A 14,746-nucleotide genomic window follows, 5' to 3' on the forward strand; every position below is an offset into this window, starting at 1 on the left:
TATTTCCCTTGGGTTTTAACAAACTTAGTCCAAAACTATCTGGAGAAGCAGGGTAGTTTAAAAACAGAAAAATTTGAATTTATTTTTTGTGAGATTCACCCACTTAACTATTTATGGGATAAAGAATAAAACCTAATATACATTAAAAACCAGTTAATTTATACAGAAGAAACACTTCTTTCAAATGGTTTCACCCTAAACTTTACTTATTTTATTGGCTTTTATATATAACACAATCTCCAAACATTACAAAAGATGAAACCTAATGTTCTGATGAAATCACATCAAAGGTATGTTTTTCAAATGCCTGTGTTATATAGAATTTAGTTTGAAGGTTAAATCATTGCTCAATTTCTCCAAGATTAGAGATCTAAAATGTTTGCTCTCTGAAAACAGAGAATAAAGTGCTTTTCTATTTTCCTTTGGGAATACTAGGCATTTAACAGGAGAGAACATGCATTAAAAAGACTGAGAGTGTGTTATCTGAACCTTTGCTTTGTGGTCAGATGCATTTTGCTGTAAACTGAAGTGGTTCTACATGACACAATGTCACATCACTCTAATAGAATCAAATATGATCATACCCTCGTCTACTCCATTTCTTAAAATTAAATGTCTAATCACTATGTTGTACACCTGAAATTAGTATAATATTGTATGTCAACTGTAATTGAAAAATAAAAAAGGACTTTAAAACAATTTTTAAATTGATATAAATATTTAAAATTGTTATAAATTAAATAGGAATTAACTTATTTTCTTTGAAGCACAATTTATAAAAATTATGTTATATTTGAGAAAGAAAATGAAAACTACCTAACCATATATATAACTACCTATGGTATAGCAATTATTTAATATCTAAAATGTTGATGATAATATGTATCCTATTATGCTTTTCCAGAGCTAATTTATTAAATTGAAATACTGTGTGTACAAGAAGTACAGAAGATCAAACTTGATACTTGGAGCAATAGATAGCATCTGTTATGATGATAGAAAATATTTAAGTAAAAATTTTTATAGGCTGAACATTGCTAAATAATTATTATTTTAACTAATTAATGAAAACTCATACATTGCAGAAAAAGATTCATTACTTTTCTTACCAATATCTTACAGTGTTTTTGTCCTGTTTTGTCTAGGAAAACTACAAAGCATTTAAAATGTCTTAAGTTATCTCTGGTCTCCTCTCTCCTTTTTCTTTTTTTCAATATTCCCCCTATCTCCTAGAGTTTAGGATCTTGTTCTCATTTCCAACTATACTTATTTGGTACTTAATACTGTGTTGGTATTACAGTGAAACCTTAATTCTTACTAAATAAATAACCAAATAAATCAACACTTCTTTTTCCAAACCATATAATTGTAGTCCAGAAGGGGAAAATATACTTAAAAAAATATATTGAGTGTCAAGCTATTTCTGTCAACAATGAGAATGGCAAAATCTCTTTGAGAAGACAGTCTTTTGAATTCCAACTTATTTTACATTGCCAAAGTTTTTGAAATGAAAAATAAGACCCTCTGTATTTGGTCTTTTAAAAGGTGGTGAAACAAAGTGATTCTCTTATTTAGAAATAAGCAGAAAACAGAAAGTTCAGGTTGGCTGGCAACACATCCTCTTAATTTTCCTTCTCTGTCAATGTCATGATTTCTTCTTCATTCCTGAATATTTTGCTGGATATAGAATTCTAGATTGATAATTCTTTTCTTTCAGCACTTGAAAAATGGCATGCCAGTTTCTTCTGATTGCAATGGTTTATTTTAAGAAATTAGGTTTCATTCAAATTATTTTCTCCCATATGAACGATGCTGTTTTACTTTCATTCCTTTCAAATTTATTTCCATTTAATTATTTTTTTGTCTTTAGTTTTCAAAAATGTGACAATGATGTGTGATGATGTGATTGTCTTTGAGTTTATTCTGTTTGGAGTCTGTTTAGCTTCTTGAATCTGTAAGATTATACCTGTCACAAAGTCTGGAAAGTTTTCAGGACATTATTTATTCAAATACATTTCAGTCCCACCCTGTTCTCCCATTTTTCCATGACTCTTATAATACAAATGTCAGATATCTAGCTATAGTCCCACATATTCCTGAAATTCTTTTTTGTTTTATTTTCAGTCCATTATCTTACTATTATTTACATTGAGTGATTTCTATTTCAGTTTCTTCAAGTTCACTGATTCTTTCTTCTGTACACCCCATTCTGTTATTGAGCCAATCCACTGATATTTTTTACAAATTTGTATTGCATTTTTTATTTCTAAAACTTTGTTTTAGTTCTTTATATCTTCAATTTCTTTGCTAAAACTTTCTGTTTTTCATTATTTTAATCATTTTAATAACTCATTAAAACATGTTTATGATGGATTCTTTGACATCCTTGAAAGGCAATTGAACCTAATTGGTCATTGATAGATGACTAAATAAATTGTGATATATATATATATATATATATATATATATATATATATATATATATATATATGGAATATTATTCAGCCTTCAAAAATAAGGAGATCCTGCCATTTGTGACAACATGGATGAACCTGGAGGACATTATGCTAAGTAAAATAAGCCAGTTACAGAAAGAAAAAAAAAAACCTGCATGGAATCTAAAAATGTCCAACGCATAGAAGCAGAGATATAAATGGTGGAGAGGTGGGGAAATGGGAAGATGTTTCTCAATGGGTACAAAGTTGCAGTTATATAGGATGAATAAGTCTAGAGATCCAATGTACTATATGATGACTATTTATTAACACTATTGAATACTGGAAATTTGCCAACAGAGTAGATTGCAAGTACTCTGAAAAAAACAAAACAAAACAAAATAGAGAGAGAGTGTACAGGTGAAAATTAAGAAGTTGGTAGTAGATGGTATCATCCTGAGGTGGAGAAAAATATTGTCCAGAGCTGAAAACCTCCTTAAAAAATAAGTAGACAAAGACGAAATAGTTATAGCTTAGAAAGAAAACTTTTTTAGAAACATCAAATATCTGGTAACTGACATCTAAACAAAACCATTTTAATAAAATATTCTGTACAAACCTATTTAGATATTCAGACATTGAGGTAACCCCCCACATACACATCGTGTTACATTTTTTCTTAACAAAATGAGGAGTTTCTCCACTGTTGAATTAATTCACATATCTTAAATAAAAGCTTTTAACAGACAGCTGGTCTGTACAGCAATGTCTTTGAAGAATACCCAAAGCTCAACCCCTATAATTGCAGACACACAACTCATGACTAATCAGCACAGTAGATCCATATTTGAATGGGCTTCAGTTACCCAAAAGCCTATTAGAGGTAAGTCCATATAAAAGTGTTAACTTTCCTGAAGCTGTTTGGAAATAGAGTGCTGTCCAGTACTCATTAATTTTAATTATTCCTGATTAAATTGTTCTATCAGGAAGTGCATTAAAATTATCAGCTAAAATTAGACTTTGGGAATTCCTGCAGATTTTCATCATTCTGTATTTTATGGGTTAATTGAGGCTTATTCTCTTTGATTCACTTTACAGATAACATTATTATGTTTTGTTCAGTTTTGTTTGCTTTTCTGTAATTCATGCATGAAGAAAAATCAAATGACAATTGCCTGCATCCAATGTGAAACAGTGTTGGATGCTTTGTGGCAGACATTTTATCAAAATGAAAGGCTTTCCAGCACCATGAATCCCTGTCATTTTTGGTTGTGACACTCTGTCTCATATTTAGATTCTAGTAAGTGCAGTACCATTAGATATGCTTTGATGCTCCTTTAGACATAAAGTTTTAGGTTTTAGTATGACTCCAACAACAAAGTAGCAGTGCTGCCTTACAATTATCCCCACTTAATTAATGCATAAAATATAGAACAAATTAAGATTTATAATGCACATTAATAAATTTAGTAATTGTAGATGTTAATCCCTGATACTAAAATTAAGCAGAAATACATTGTGAAAGTGGAGATTGAATGTATGATTACATGTCTAAATTTCATTGTTACTAATTATAAATATTAATAACAAAATTCAAAAGAAGAAACAAAGATTCTGGAAAAACCCTCAACATCTGCTGTGCGTGGCATGTTTCCTTGTATTCTCTTGCCTTATTAAAAAAAAAAAGCTACAAATAATGTTAAATGAAGGAAACGGATTGAAATATATAACTATATATTAATATATAGATACATATCTCAGCAATATTGAGCAAAATACTTCTAAAATATAATTAATAGATAGGTATTAAACACATATTATGTGCAAAGTATTGTTCACTCATTTCATCCTTCATTTCCACATATTATTAGCTTTAAGTTAAAAATGTCACTGTGTTGTTCACTGCTATATTTTTGCTCCCATTAATTTATTTATGCAAAATTCCCTTCACTTATATCCATGCTGAAATCTTACTTAGGATCATTTGCCACCTTTTCCCTTTATATATCTTTTGGCAGAGTTTCTAAGATTACTGTGCTTGAAATCCCATGAGTAAGTCACATTTTTTTCAGTCGTTTGTATTTTTCATATGCTATTCTTCATCGTAGGCTAGAAATTTGCTTAGGTCTGACTCGCCTCACCTTTCACCTACCTAACATCTGCACAAGACTTCATATCCATCTAAAGACTTTTCCAAGGAGGAAATTATAACACAGTGTAACTCTGATAGATGAAGAGTGGCTATAGCCCATGTAGAGGAAAATTCTGAGTTCCATCTATGTTCAGTGTATTAGAGTTTTGTAAATTATTTTCAGTCATTGCTCTTAATATCTGAAGGTGAAAAAGCAGCACTTGGGGGTATGTTCACAGAGACTATGTGATTAAAGGCTAAGGTAGTATTTTCAGAGCTTTGAAATAGAACGATATTGGTTTCTAATCTTGGACCTGGGAATTACTAATTGTGTGTCCTTAGGCAAGCTAGTTTGACTCCTTGTCCCTTGTTTTTTTCCATCCGTTAAATCCAGTAATAATGCCTACCCGGGAGGTTTAGTCCAGGTACAAATGAGCTAACTCATGTATGAAAAACACTTAGTGCAATGTTGTCATGTGGGAAAGTAAAAAAAAACAATATTGTTGATGTTGTTTTTATTTCTATTGACCACTCCACTACTATTTCTCCTTTCTTTATGCTATCAGAGCACTTTAAACATAACTCTTACATGAACATTCCACCATGATGGGACTATATATCAAGGCATAGGTTACTACCATTAAACTCTGAACTTCTCTAGGGTAAAAGTTGAATCTTACTCATTCATATATTTCCAGCATCTATCTCAGTGCCATGTATTAGGTTGGTGCAAAAGTAATTGCAGTTTTTGCAAATTTTTTAACCTTTTAAACTGCAATTACTTTTGCACCAACCTAATAGAAACGTTCAATAGATCTTGAATTAGTGACTAACTGAAATAAAGGAACAACTTCCTATACTCCTGGATCTGGCTCAAGCCTTCTCTCACTCACAGGATTTTCACTATGATGCATTTTTGTCCAAATGGATCTTTCTTTCATCATAATGGCAGTACTGAGAGATTTCCATTGCAATATAAAATTCAGTGTGTACACTTTTCCTTTAAAGTAAAAAATCGAGATGACAGTAACTCCACATTATCTATTCTTGTACTTGTTAATGTCTCACATATAGATTATATACAATGAGGAAGAAAGCATTGAAATAAGCAAATATAATGTAAAAACAGAAATATACATGTATGATAATAATAACATACAAACCAAGCAAAGTACTCTGGAATAACAGAAGAAAGGGTCATTGATTTTGACTAGAGAGCATAAGGAAACTACACTTAATATGAAGCGTTGGAAATAAACTTTGAAGCAAGTGTAGTTTTGATAAGAGAAATGAGAAGGGATAATTCATTCTCTCATTTATTGGAATTCATTATTAAATAAAAATGTTTTTATTTTTTAAAATGAATTTCTTATGATTAATATTAAACTATCTCCCTTCCATAAATACAGGTTGATATTTGGATGAGAAAAGTAAGGAAAGCGTGCATGTCCCATTTTTTCCTCCAATTTAATTCTCAGAAGTGATTGTCATGGTATGATACAGCAACCATATTCTTATATGATTTTATATTTCTTGTTAATAAAAATATGGTCACTATTTGAATAGCAACAAATTCCTCAAAACAATGTTAGATGAATATTTTATTTAAAATAGTTTATTAAAATACAGTGTGCAGAATAGAAAATATACCCAAGATATGTGTGCATAGCCTCTTTAATCTCCAATATGTGAACACACTTGTGAGAACTACTCACATCAAAATATAAAAAACCATGAAGTACATATTTTTTGTGCCCCTTCCTTGACATTGTACCCCAAAAGAACCACTAGTTTGAATCCTATTAGCAAAGATTAGTTTTCCTTAGTTTGAAATTTATATAAATGAAATAATACAGTACGTACTCTTGATTCTGGCTTCTTTCACTGAAAATTGTAATTTGAAATTCATCCATGCTATTTCACATAGCAGATATTTATTAATTTAGATTACTAAACAATATTACATACAAACACATCACAATGTATTTACCCATTCTATTGTTAATAATTGGATTATTCCAATTAGGTGCTATTACAAATAACTCTACAAAATTTTACACATCTTTGATGTAAAGTTATATGTGTATACTTTGGATATATATGTAGGAGTGGAATTACTTCATTATAGCACATGCATATATTTAGCTTTAATATTTTTAAAGTGATTGTGCCAATTTACAAATCTACCAACAATAGATGTCATTCCAATCATTTGTATTTAGTTTTTTCCCCTTTAATTTAAATAACATGAGGGGTTATATAGGTAAATAATTGTGGTTATGACTAATGATGTTGAATATCTTATAGTATGCTTAACTGTACTTTTAATATCTTCTATTGAAAAGCATTTCTAATCATTTCCCACTTTCCTATTACACAGACTATCCTTTCCCATTGTTCTGTAACAATTTTTATATATTAATGTGTATAAATCTTTCATCTAATCTATGTATTCTAAATATATTTTCTTATTCTCTAGTTTGTATTTTCACTTTCTTAATTGTGACATATTTTATAAACGCAAATTCTGAATTTTAGTAAGATCCAATTTATGAATATTTCCCTTCATTCTTAACATTTTGCTGTTTTACTGAAGAAATTGTTCATTATCCCAAGGTAAGCAGAAGATATTCTTCTATTATTTTTGCTGGAAAATTATTTTCTTTTTCCACTTAGACCTACAATTCAATTGGGGTTGATTTTTTGTGTATAGTGTAAGATAGGAGTCAAGATTAATTTTTTTCCCGTCTGAATATTCAGTTGATCTGGCACAAACAGGGTGGCAATTATTGTTATAAATAAAGTGACTATAAAAGAAGATTTGTGTCTGTATAAGTAGGTATGACTTTATTATTTTCCATCTGTCTGCTTTTTAATTTTTATTTCAACAATACTGTTTTAATTATTGTAAATTAGAAATAAGTCTCTATAATAGTGCAACTCCTTCAACTTTATTGTTCCTTTACTATTCTCAGTACTTTGTATCTCTACATAAGTTCCAGGTTCATTTTGTCAATTTCGTGGAAAAACAAACAAAAAGCAACCTAGGTATTTTATTTTAAATAACATTGGACCCACAGATCAATTTTAAAAGAATGAACATTTTTAGAATGTCGAGTCCTTCCATTCATAAAATGGATAAACCCTCAATTTACATAGATTTTAAAAAATGCTTCTCAGAAATGTATTTTAGTTTTCTGGAAAGACATTTTACACATCTTTAATTTGCTAATGCTAAACATATTTGACAATGTTAGAACTATTACAAATATATTATTTTATTGTATTTGCTAATAACCTGTCGCTGAGGTAGAGAAATATAATTTAATTTTGTATATTGGCAGTGTATCCCGTGATGGTGCTAAATTTACTTATTATTTCTAATAATTCACATACATATTCTTTGGATCTTTTATGTAAACAGTAATGCCTTGTGTTAAAACAGTTTTACTTATGTTCTCTCTCTCATATTTGTATTTACTTTTGTAGCCCGAATAACATGAAACATAAATTGTGTAAACAAGTAGACTTTTCTGATTTCCTTGGGTGAGATTCCACTATTCTACCTTTAAATATGATTCTCTCTCTCTATATATATATATATATGTAAATTTATTAATATATTATTAATATTACTAAATATAAACTAATACATTTCATAATATATATTAATTTATTGACTTATTAATATATATCAATGCATTAATATATATTAATTTATTAAATGAAGGATGACCCCTCCTATACTTAGCTACTTAGATTGTTTTGTATGACTTGTTTTTCTTTTATTTTCCTAAAACATGATTAGGTGAAGAATTTTGTCAACTATATTTTATTCATCAACTATAATGATTCTCATTTAGTTTCTAAATAGTAAGGTATATGATTGGTTGTCAAGCATTGAAACAAGCTTGCATTCTGAAACGAGCTGTAGTTGACATTTATTTGAAGTATTGAAGTATTGGTTCTTTAAGTCCTGCCTGCTTTGGCAATTCAGTGAGACTATAGCAAACTCAAGATTGCTGCTTTCTGATGTCAAGAAGTCCCAAGAGAAACAAACAAACAAACAAACAGACAAAAGAAAACACAAAACATTACTACAAATATACAGGACATTTCAATATGTTTTGTCCTTCTCAAATTTGTCTCCTCAAATACCAATTACTCTCTAGTGCCTTCAACACGTTTTTGGGTTTTTCCCTACCCCTTACCCCCACATATTTTCTTTTCTTTCATTTTTAAAAATTTTATCTAGCATTTATGATTTGATTATATCTACACTGTCTAAACTAGAAGCAAAATCTTCAATAATTTATTATCATTATGAAAATTTACGAATTCTTGAGATCAGTGAACTAAAATGCCCCACATCTAATTTGTGACAGGAACAAATGTATGGTATGGCAATGTAAGGTATATTTTGTTTTTACTCATCCCAGGATTTTAAACATTCTTAAGGGACTAATCATTTAGAAGTGCCATGCACAAAAATCTCTATACTCAAAAACAATAAAGGAAAAGTTAAACTTCTCAAAGGCTACAAAGTAAAAAGGTGGAAATTGATACTCCAAGCAATTGGCACCCAGAGAAAAGTGGGTGTACCATACTTATATCTGATGAAATAGACTTTAAGAAAAAGAAAAGGTAACAAGAGGCAAAGATGGACATTTTGTAATGATAAAGGGTACAATACAGCAAGAAGACATAACACTTATCAATATATTTGCCCCTAATCAGGGAGTACCAAAATATACAAAGCAACTAATAACAGAACTACAGGGAGAAACTGACAAAAACACAATTATAATAGACCTAAATACTCCATTGACAGCTATGAATAGATCATCCAAACAGAAAATCAATAAGGAAATGTCAGCCCTAAATGACACATTAGACCAAATGGACATAACAGACAGTTACAGAGCCTTTCATCCCAGAACACCAGATTACATATTCTTCTCTAGTACATATGGAACATTCTTAAGGATAGACCATATGCTGGGACATAAAACTAGCCTCAACAAGTTTAAGAAGATTGACATAATACCAAGCATATTCTCTGACCACAATGCTTTGAAATTGGAGATCAACTGCGAAAAGAAAGTGGGAAAAACCACAAATATGTGGAGAGTAAACAACATGTTCCTAAAGAATGACTGGGTCAAAGAAGAAATGAAATGAAAGCTCAAAAAATAGATAGAGGCAAATGAGAAAAGATACATAGAAACAAATGACAGAGATGCCCACTGTCGCCACTGTTGTTAAATATAGTATTGGAAGTTCTAGCCAGGGCAATCAGATAAGAGAAATAAATAAAAGGCAGATAAGAGAAATAAATAAAAGGCAAACTGGGAATGAAGAAGTTAAATTGTCACTGTTTTGCAGATGACCTGATTGTCTACATAGAAAACCCTAAAGACTCCACCCCCCCCAAAAAAAAAAAACTATTAGAAATAATAAACAAATACAGTAAAGTTGCAGGATACAAATCAATGTACAAAAATCCATTGTGTTCGTATATACTAACGATGAAATTTCAGAAAAAGAAATTTTAAAAAATTCCTTTTGCAATTGTAAGAAAATGATTAAAATACCTAGGAATAAACTTAACAAAGGATGTGAAGGACCTATACACTGAAAACTACAAGGCATTATTAAAAGAAGTTGAAAAAGACACAATGAAATGGAAAGGTAACCCATGCTCATGGATTGGAAGAATCAACATAGTTAAAATAATCATTTTACCCAAAGCAATATACAAACTTAATGCAACTCCCATCCAAATCCCAATGGCATTTTTTTTTAAGAAATAGAACAAAAAAAAATTATCAGATTTATATGGAATCACAAAATACTCTGAATAGCCAAAGCAATCCTGAGGGAAAAAAAAGAACAAGGCTGGAGGTATCACACTCCCTGACTTGAAATTATGCTACAAAGTGACAGTAATCAAAACAGCATGGTGTTGGCAGGAAAACAGACACACAGACCAATGGAACAGAATTGAAAACACAGAAAATAAACTCACATATATATGGGCAGATAATTTTTGACAAGCCAAAAACATACAGTGGAGAAAAGGAAGCCTCATCAATAAATGGTGCTGGGAAAATTGGAAAGCCACATGCAAAAGAATAAAACTAGACTGCTATCTTTCCACACATACCAAAATTAATGCAAAATGGATCAAAGACCTAAACATAAAATCTGAAACAATAAATTCCATAGAAGTATAGGTACTAAACTTAAGGACTTTGGTCTTAGAGAGGATTTTATTAATTTGACCTCAAAGGCAAGGGAGTAAAAGCAAAATACATGAATGGAACTATATCAAACTAAAAAGCTTCTGCACAGCAAAAGAAACCATGAGCAAAACAAAGAGGCAACCAACCAAATGGGAGAAGATATATGCAAACAAGTCCTCCGATAAGGGGCTACTATCCAAAATATATAAAGAACTCATACAACTCAACAACAACAAAAATGAACAATTCAATTAAAAAATGGCAGAGGACCTGAACAGACACTTCTCCCAAGAAGACATACAAACAGTCAACAGATATATGAAAAGATGCTCAACTTCACTTGCTATTAGCAAAATGTAAATCAAAACCACAATAAGATACCACCTCACACTTGTTAGGATGGCTATTATCAACAAGACAAGTGATAACAAGTGTTTGTGAAGTTGTGGGGGGAAAAGGAACTCTCATATTGTTGGTGGGAATGTAAATTGGTGCAGCCATTATAGAAAACAGTATGGAGATTCCTCAAAAAATTAAGACTAGAATTACCATATGACCCAGCAATCCCTCATCTGAGTGTCTACCCAAAAATTTGAAAACATTTATCTGTAAAGTTATATGTACCTCTATGTTCATTGCAGCATTATTCACAGTGACCAAGACATGGACACAACTGAAGTGTCCCTCGATAGATGATTAGATAAAGAAGAGGTGGTACATATACACAATGGAATATTAGTAGGCATAAGAAAAGATGAAGTACTGCCATTTGCGACATGGATGGATTTGAAGTTATCACACTAAGTAAAATATGTCAGACAGAAAATGTCAAGAACTATATGACTTCAATCATTTGTAGGATATAAAACCGAAAGCAACCAATGAATCAGAAAAACAAACAACCAAAAACTCATAGACACAGACAACAGTTCAGTTGTTATCAGAGAAATAGAGTGGAGAGGGTGAGAGGGAGAAGGGCATGTAAAAGAGGGTAAATGGGGTCAAATATGTGGTGACAGGAGATTTGACTTTGAGTGGTGAACACACAATGCAATATACAGATGATGTATTATAGAATTGTACACTGAAATCTATGTAATTTTATTAAGCAATGACACCCTGGTAAATTTAATTAAAAAAACAAACAAACTGAAAACAATAAAAAACACACACACGAAAACTACTCAGCATCCAGGAAACTCTCTGCTTAAACCGGTATCCTATAAAATTCCCTCTTTTGGAAATATTTACCATAAAAACAGATCTTTATTTTTGGAAAGAAAAATCATGTGCTGCTCTCCCTAGAAAGTGTCTATGGTTCTGCATCAGGAGAATAGCCAACCCCTGTAGTTACCCCATGTTCTGATTTCAGAAATGACAACACTTATTTGAACTTATTTTGAGGTATTATTTACATGTTTGGTATACCAGTTTTAAGACAAAATACAAGGACCTTTTGTGATCAAGTATAACTGTCGCATGTAAATACACTATCATATTTGCATTAACGTTTTAATCACAAATGCAGAATCTGAAATTGATTGAAATTGTATTGATGTTTAGTACCTCACATTACATTTATATTAATAATGAATGTGACAGGAGCATCATAAATATACAAGAGAGCAACACATCTCAGCCTAAACATCACCAGTAATTTGTAGACCTACACTCATAGGAAACCACTAATGGAATACAGTGCGTTTTCTTTTCTATGAATAGTCAAATGTCATGCATAATGTAACAGTGCAACTGCTAATAGCAGTCAGGCAGGATCACTTAAACTTGTTATTATGGGCACTACAAACTGATCTTTGAAGTCGCCTATAATAAAATACTTCTCTGCCTTTACCCTGTCCTGATTGTTCAGTTATCCTTTTCCCTCAGAGCTTGTATTTACAGGAAGCACAAAAATATTACTTTGATATTTTGGGGGTGCTTAACATGTTCTATCAAATGTAGGAGAATTGTGACAATTAATAACTAACAAGTCAAAGTTAAAAATCCCTGAAGCAGCTGCTCAATCTCTTTTATGTCAGAGTATTAGAACATTATTTCTGAATACCCATTATCGCACTATACCATTGTGATATATAATGTATTACCAAAACATCCCTGTTTGTGTAAAAGGTCTTACAGAATTGGTAATATTGAAGTCATTGTCAAATAAGTGGAGGTAGAGATTTAGTTGATGGAATTCACAGGATGATTATATTAACAAACAGACAAATGTTTAGGCTATAATAGAGAATTAAAAGCATTTATTTGAGCAAAAGATTGCAATCTGTGAGAGGCAGATTCAAGTAGCAACCCAAACTGTGCTTTGCAGAGAACAAAAAAATAGGTTTTATAGAGGTAAACACCAAAAAATAAAATTCTTTCATGCAAATAAATGATTGCTGGCTAAGTTAACGGGGATTGGTTAGTTCCGGTATGCAAATGAGGGAGGCAAAAACTCCAAGAAAGGAAATAAAGTCCATATATGTCCATGCACGAGTTGTTCCAGGATATTTAGGGCTCCAGGAATATTACTGCTCAAGGATGTTTTGAGCTGAGTTTATCAACAGGTTTAACAATTTAATAGCAGCTCTGGGAACTGAGGCATAAGAAATACATGGGCTCCACTTCCTTAATAGCCTCCTGACTCTATTTTAAGTGACTCTCTCAGCAATACTTAATTCATTTTATTTTCTCCATTATCAGTTAATAGCACCTAAACCTAGGATCAGTATTGGAAGCTCTTGGAAATGCTGACTTATAGAGCATAATGGGAAGCTTTAGAAAAATGCTCATGTATAGAGGAATCCTGGTTGATATAGGAATTGATCTTGCTATGCCCTTCTGAATCCACACCCCCAATCCATACTTTGCTGAAACTGGAGCTCCAAGTACCAGAAGTTGAGATAGAGAAAATAAAAATACATTGTTACAACATTTTATTTTTGCTTTAAGCAATAATTTCTCTACACCTCCATATCTATATTTCTATATGCCTATCTCTATAGGTGTATTTTATTTATATAGAGATATAATAGACATTGTTCAAAGGACTTCTATAAATATTAACGGATTTAATCCTTATAATAACCCTATCCAGCATGAAATATTACTAATCAAAATCTCAGCTGAGAAAACTGAGACCAAGAGCTACTAAGCAAAGTGCCCCAAAATTTACAGTTAGAAAATAGAATGAAACAAGGTTTTGCACTCAACATTAACTCTAGAGACTGTGTAGGCACTTGGTAGGCAGTTAAAACATGTCTGTGTTCATTCTTATGGTAATATGAGTAAATTACTCAATTTAATGAGAGCTTAGAGGCCAGGTAGAATGAAAAATATTTTATTTCATTAAGACAAAGGCAATTTCAGGATTTACCAATATTTCTCTTAGAAATAACCAGTCTATTTTGAGTCAATATGCACAAATTTTATACACATACATGTATACACATTTGTATATATTTATATATTATTCAAAGACAAAATTAACTTAATTGATAAACAACTTAAGGTTAAAGCTACATGCCATTGGGCATCAATTACAATTCTACAAGGGCCTACCACAGATTTATAGTAACAATTAATGGCATGTTGAATTGTTGGAAAAAAGCATTGATGTCCAATAATAAAGCAGTCAGATTCTCGGAAGACTATATAGTTTGAACATCTTTCAAAAAATGTCATTTATCTAAATTGACATGCAAAATGCTCTCATATTTCAAAATTAAATGATGGAATTATCAAGGTAAGTGCATTTATCTTTGTGGCTGTGTTTTATGGTACAAGAAAGACAGAGAATAAAGGTGAATATTCAAGTCTATCATTCAAATCTCTGGCTATACAGTGTCAAATAATCAGAAACTTTTAGTTTGGTATGATACGGTGATACAGTAGTGCAATATTAATAATTTTCAACCACATATTGTGGTATCATT

Source organism: Rhinolophus sinicus, linkage group LG02 (assembly GCF_036562045.2).
Source record: "Rhinolophus sinicus isolate RSC01 linkage group LG02, ASM3656204v1, whole genome shotgun sequence".
Lineage (NCBI taxonomy): Eukaryota > Metazoa > Chordata > Mammalia > Chiroptera > Rhinolophidae > Rhinolophus > Rhinolophus sinicus.